The 6,919-nt window shown below is 33.5% G+C and overlaps 1 long non-coding RNA gene across 1 annotated transcript; it reads left to right on the top strand.

The window, feature by feature from the left end:
• Positions 1-897: 897 nt before the first annotated feature.
• On the top strand, positions 898-1,148 carry LOC122508327. The gene is made up of 2 exons (XR_006302216.1): positions 898-970; positions 1,057-1,148. It is a non-coding gene; the product is annotated as an uncharacterized LOC122508327 (long non-coding RNA).
• Positions 1,149-6,919: the final 5,771 nt, after the last annotated feature.

Genomic DNA, 6,919 nt, shown 5'->3' with positions numbered 1-6,919 from the left:
AGAAAAAGCAGAAACTTATAAAAAAAGGAGGCTTTTTATTGTGATTATATATGAAATAACGATTTAAGAAAAAATTTGTTTTTAATAATACGATTTTTCAACGAGCGTCAATATTGTTTTCGCTATACAAATTGACAGTTTCAACATAAAAAATAAACTTATAAATTGGTCGCCTATTGAAAGGGGCTTCAAAATAGTAGAATAAGTAATTATTGTTTTAGAATAGAAAATTTATTAGCGATAAATTTCTTTTATTATCTTATATAATTGAGGAATAAAAAAACATAATTACATTAATTATTTTTATACAAAGGATTAAAATAAATAAATTTTTATAGACTAGAAAACATGATAACTAATAATGTAACCAATATATAAGGAAAAAAATAATACATATTTTTACGGTTTTTTAATTAATAAATAATTTTTAATTTTATATAATTTTCCAATTACTAATTAATTAATTTTTACATATAATAATACAAAAAAATTCAATTTTTAGGTATAAATAATTTAATTTTTCAAAATTCTGTATATTTGTCATTTTTATTATTTTCATTAATTACAATTCAATAAATTGTACCTCTAGGGGTACTAATTAGCAATTTTTATTTTTAATCTCTTTAAAAAATTATTTTAATGAATAACAAAATTTAAAAAAAATGTTTTTCATATTTTTCGTTTTAATTCAACATATTTTATATTATGTATATTATTATAAACAAAACCCCATTTATTTATATTAATTATATTAGTTTTTATTACTGCAAAATGTTATTTTTATAATTTTCAACAAAATAAAACTTACTGCCCTGTATTATGATACTGTTATGCCTTTACGTAGGCAACCCCGCTTTACTCCACCTTCTGTTGTGCGGCCATTTTTTTCCCCATATCAAGCCAACTACATCTGTAAATTGTCATCGTAATAACCATATTGTGGCTAGTAGAAACATCGTATCGAGACAAAGTAAATTTTTACTAATTCTTTATTTAATTTTATTTTAAGGTAAAGAGCCCTTTTTTTGATTAAGTTCTTTGTTTTTTTTTAAAAAGTGATCAAAGTGGAAAATTACACGAAACATACTGGACAGTGGGGGAGAGTGGGTTGGCAACACTTGACAGTTCCCGACCTCCAACGCCGTTAATACCAAAAGTTTTAAAAAAGTAGTTTTCGACACAGAACTTCCTGCAAGTTAAGTGATTTTATTCCGAACCTCAAGAAATGTAAATATTTTATTTCTTTAAATATTTACTTTGATAATTAACAAAATTAAAAAAAAACATTTTAATTGTTACATAGAAAATAATCAATTGCTTTTATCAGAAAAGTACAAAAAATTCGATAAAAGCGTTTGAAAACTTTTCCTTATTTTTCCATTTTTATTAGATTTAATTAACTACATTTTTAGTAATTAATAAAACTGAAGCATATATCATCTAAAAATTTATTGTTATACACAGTTTGTTTTGACAGGGCGTGTGGACATGAACTATAGACAAATAAGAATGGATCCCATGTGAAGCAGAAAATCATTATGGGGAATCCACACTTCGATCTAAGATGCATATAAGCGGGACCATCAGGGTACGGTCCCATGTTGAGCAGAAAACACAATGAAAAGCAGAATTTCGTGAGAGTGGAAAGGATAGTGATATCTGACTATCTCTCTTGCACTCACGAAATTCTGCTTTGCATTCTGTTTTCTGCTCAGAATGGGACCGTACCCTGAAGGGGTATTCTATACCTCCGGTGGATTGGTCAAGCAATCGGCTCGATGAATTTTCACGGTCGGAAAATGTACTTTCATTGCGGGTATTTTTGAATAAGTAAATGTTGAAAAGGTTTTTACTTGCAAATTTATTTAAAAAAATGATTTTATCATAGAAATTCTTTTGAAAGTAATGTTAAAAAACATGTTTTATTTTAAAAGTTATCAAATTTTAATTCAAAATGTTTTAATTTTCCAAAGAAGTGTAAAAAGCCTAATGTTTTTGAAATGCTAGTACATACGGTACAGACTGTTTGTTATGAATGTACATAACCTAGCGTTGTGTTGTCTGTTCATTATTATTTAATATAATAATAATTAAATCATTAAATTTAGAATATAATAATATCACAAGCACGACAACACAACGCTAGGTTATGTACATTCATAACAAACAGTCTGTACCGTCTGTACTAGCATTTCAAAAACATTAGGCTTTTTACACTTCTTTGGAAAATTAAAACATTTTGAATTAAAATTTGATAACTTTTAAAATAAAACATGTTTTTTAACATTACTTTCAAAAGAATTTCTATGATAAAATCATTTTTTTAAATAAATTTGCAAGTAAAGCAGAAATCGTGCGATAGAAAGAGATGAACAGATATCAGGTTCTCACTCACTCACATGGTTTACGCTTTACGCCGACGCTTTCACGCCATCATGGGACGGTACCTTTAGGCTTTTTTCCTACATCGAGATATTTCGAGTTCGAGTATGACGTCAGAAAGCTGGAGGGAAAACAAACAGACGACCCAATGTAATTCTTATGGGAGGGAAAAATTTTGATACATTTTTTCAATGCTTTGCAGATTTTATAAATTTTAAACACTTTATATTTACATATATGGAATTTAAATGAATTCTATAAAATAATAATTGTAGTGGAATTAACACTTTACACTTCACAGGAACTTGAAAATATGCTAAAATGTATGTTTTTGAGGTTAGAAACGTTTGTTTACAACTATTTTATACATAGAGATAAGTGGTAAGCAGACGTTCCTAACCTTAAAAACATACATTTTAGCATATTTTCAAGTTTCTGTGAAGTGTAAAGTATTAATTTCACTACAATTATTTTACAGAATTCGTTTCAATTACATATATGTAGATAGAAAGTGTTTAAAATCCATTAAATTTTCAAAATATTGAAAAGAAAATGCCAAATTTATTTCTCCCATAAGAATTGCATTGCGTCGTCTGTTTGTTTTCCCTCCAGCTATCTGACGTCACACCTGAAATCGACTCTGACGTCACAACTGAAAAAGCCTAAAGGCCAACGCAGAATAGATCTGTAACCGGAACCGCAATCGTAAGCGTAACCGTAAGAATGAGTTAAAGAAGGATAGGTATATTGTTTATCCTTCTCTAACTCATTCTTACGCTTACGGTTACGATTGCGGTTCCGGTTACAGATCTATTCTGCGTTGGCCTTTATGAGGTCTGTTCTCGTTGCCTGCTTTTTCTTATGGCACGGTCACACCTCGGCTCCCTGCCTGCGCAGGTAGACGCCACGAGAGTAAGAGAAAGAGAACAAATAATTTGAATTGTCTGTCTTTTTCACTCTTATGTGTTATCATGACGATCTGCAGGCAAGCAGGCAGCCGAACTGTGGCCGTGCCATTACATGAGATAGAAAAGGGCGCAAAAATATATATCTGTCCTTTTCTAACACATACTAAGCGTTTGTGAACGACGTTCGCAAAGCAGTTGTGCTTAGGCCTTTACATTTCCTGCACTAGATGGGACTGCACCATAAGTCAGAGGAGTTCCCCATGCAATTTGATTAGACGAATTTTTATGGTGCTATTACTAAATTTGATTGGTTGTGATAATTAATCCATTTTTACTGACTCTGAAGTGAAAATGGAAGATTTCTCGTAGCCAATCAAATTTAATGATACGACCATGAAAATTCGTCGAGATTTAATCAATTTAGAACATGACTATTTGAACTACGGGGACTAAAAGGCCAATAACCAAATCAAACAAAATTGCTTGACCAAAATACCGGAGTTCCCCGTTTCTGAGTATATTCAGAAACGTGAAGCAGTTTTCTAAGTTGAAAACGAGTTTTCTATCTTGGAAGCCATTGGAAGTCATGCTAGAAAATTATTATTATGGCGGGATTATTTGAATGTCATATTTTCTACCAATCACAATTTATTACAATCTGACATTCAAATCATCCCGCCATAATAATAATTTTCTAGCACGACTTCCAATGGCTTCCAAGATAGAAAACTCGTTTTCAACTTAGAAAACTGCTTCACGTTTCTGAATATATTCATAAACGGGGAGTTAAACAAGCGCCTTAAAGAAGAATCCAAATAAGGGTGCGATCCCATGTGAGCAGAATACGTCGACCAAAAGCAGAAAATCATGAGAGTGAAAAAAACAACAATATCTATATATCTCTTTTGCACTCATGATTTTCTGCTTTAGGTCGACATATTCTGTTCACATGGGATCTCACCCTTCCTTCCCGGGACCCAGTTTGATGTGCAGAGACTGAGCATGGCACAAGATATTATTATTATATTATATACTATTATTGTTATTGCCCTACATATACTTTTAACCTTGTTACACTCACTGATCAACGCAAAACACAGCTTTTGAAAGTAAACATGTTAATACATCCTCATATTTAGCACCATATTGTGCTTTCTTTTATTCTAACGATGCTCATCTATTAGTGGGGGTCTAACAAATTAACTATTAAAAACTTTCATGTTCTTGTTAGGTTGGATCTACATGTCAACGAAAAAATAAAAAACACGATGCGCAAACGCGAGACAAATCTAACACATCATCGAAACTTTTCTAAAAGTTGAAATTACCTTGAATGCAATGTTCGGAATCTTTAACTTTGGCTGCTTCGCAAAATAAACATTGTAACGACTCATTCACCCAAGATTAACAACCTCTCGATACGTTTCGTATTCTTTTTATTGGAGTGTCTTTGAGTCGGTAGTGTTTGTTGTGTTGTAAGAAGATTCCAGAAAGAAATGAATGTGACATGTCTGCTGATTTATGCGGTAAGTTTATTTTAATTCCTTTCTTATTAAAAACAGATATACGAACACAATACGCCGCCATGGGACTCCACCCCAGTAAAAAAAGAAGTATTGAGTGGAGCGTTTAGGAATTGAGTGAAGCTCTGAGCCAATACGGATTCGAGTAAAAACCGTATTGGGACGTTTGACTCAATCTTTTTTTCATCCGCCGAATACGGTCTTATTTTAGCATTAAAATTAAAATCACATGAGCAGAGTACACATTATAAATTGAAAGCACAGTTATCCTGGAATGTAAAAATGCCGATTTCGATAAGAAACAGTGAATATTTTTTTATTCTTTGTTAAAAATTGGTAAAAGCAAAATTTGATAAGCGCAACTGAATTTACCATGTGAATAAATGAAGTGGTAAGTTTAAATGGACTAAAAGAAATCTACTGTTACCGACAGAAAGTTCCTAGAGAATTGTAAAACAATGAAATTTCATTGTTTTGTTGAATTTACCACAATTCTCTAGGAACTTTCTGTCGGTAAAAGTAGATTTCTTTTAGTCCATTTAAACTTCCCACTTCATTTATTCACATGGTAAATTCAGTCGTGCTTGTCAAACTTTGCTTTTACCAATTTTTAACAAATATTCACTGTTTCTTATCGAAATAGGCATTTTTACATTCCAGGACAATTGTGCTTTCAATTTATAATGTGTACTCTGCTCATGTGATTTTAATTTTAATGCTAAAATAAGACCGTATTCGGCGGATGAAAAAAAGATTGAGTCAACGTCCCAATACGGTTTTTACTCGAATCCGTATTGGCTCAGAGCTTCACTCAATTCCTAAACGCTCCACTCAATACTTCTTTTTTTACTGGGACCCTCACTGCAGGTTTTTGACATAAAATACCTGGTCAAAATATGGGATATTTTACTGAATAAAACCACGTAATTTACCTGATATATTTTACGCGCCCAACCCTGCGTTATGTTTATTTTATTTATTTATATTTATTCATCCAGTCGATGGTTTGACCAAAACACCAGAGGTATAGAAGCACCTTTATTATAGGTCTACCGAGATTTGCGAGAATTTTCTTGTAGAAGTACCATACAGCCATCACCTATGAGGCCGCAGTCCCATGACAGCGTTTTGCGTTGCGTCGTAATGGGAGAGAAAAAGACGCAAATATACGTTTGCTGCATTCACTCTTATTACAACGTAACGCAAAACGCTGCCATGGGACTCCAGCCTTATGCTGATTCCACACTTACCCAATCGCTCCGCTTTTCCGTGGCGCTTCGCGTGAGACAGAAAAAGATAGAGATAGTCTATGTCTTTTTCTATCTCACGCAAAGCGCCACGGAAAAGCGGAGCGCTGGGTAAGTGTGGAATCAGCATTAGGGTGTAGTCCCATGGATGGCAGCGTTTTGTAACTAGGCCATGAGGGTGGAGTCCCATGACAGCGTTATGCGTTGCGTCTTAATGGGAGAGAAAAAGACGCAAATATACGTTTGCTGCATTCTCTCTCATTACGACGCAACGCAAAAGCTGCCATGGGACTGCGGCCTGAGTGCAAATATAGCGAACGTATATCTCCATCTCATCTCTCTCACACGCATGGCCTAGTTACAAAACGCAACGCAAAACGATGCCATGGGACTTCAGCCTTAGGCTGAAGTCCCATGGCAGCGTTTTGCGTTGCGTTTTGTAACTAGGCAATGAGTGTGAGATAGATGGAGATATACGTTCGCTATATTTGCACTCATGGCCTAGTTACAAAACGCAACGCAAAACGGTGCCATGGGACTTGACCCTTAGGCTTTTTCAGTTGTGACGTCAGAGTCGATTTCAGGTGTGACGTCAGATAGCTGGAGGGATAACAAACAGACGACGCAATGCAATTCTTATGGGAGAAAAAAAATTTTGCATTTTCTTTTCAATGTTTTGCAAATTTAATGGATTTGGAACATTTTTTATCTACATATATGTAATTGAAACGCATTCTGTAAAATAATTGTAGTGAAATTAACACTTTACACTTCACAGAAACTTAAACGCTGCCATGGGACTTCAGCCTTAGGCTGAAGTCCCATGGCAGCGTTTTGCGTTGCGATTTGTAACTAGGCA

This window comes from Leptopilina heterotoma, unplaced genomic scaffold, assembly GCF_015476425.1.
Source record: "Leptopilina heterotoma isolate Lh14 unplaced genomic scaffold, ASM1547642v1 Lhet_538, whole genome shotgun sequence".
NCBI lineage: Eukaryota > Metazoa > Arthropoda > Insecta > Hymenoptera > Figitidae > Leptopilina > Leptopilina heterotoma.
Note: the sequence above shows the minus strand (reverse complement) of the source record. Positions and strands in the feature narration are given on the sequence as shown.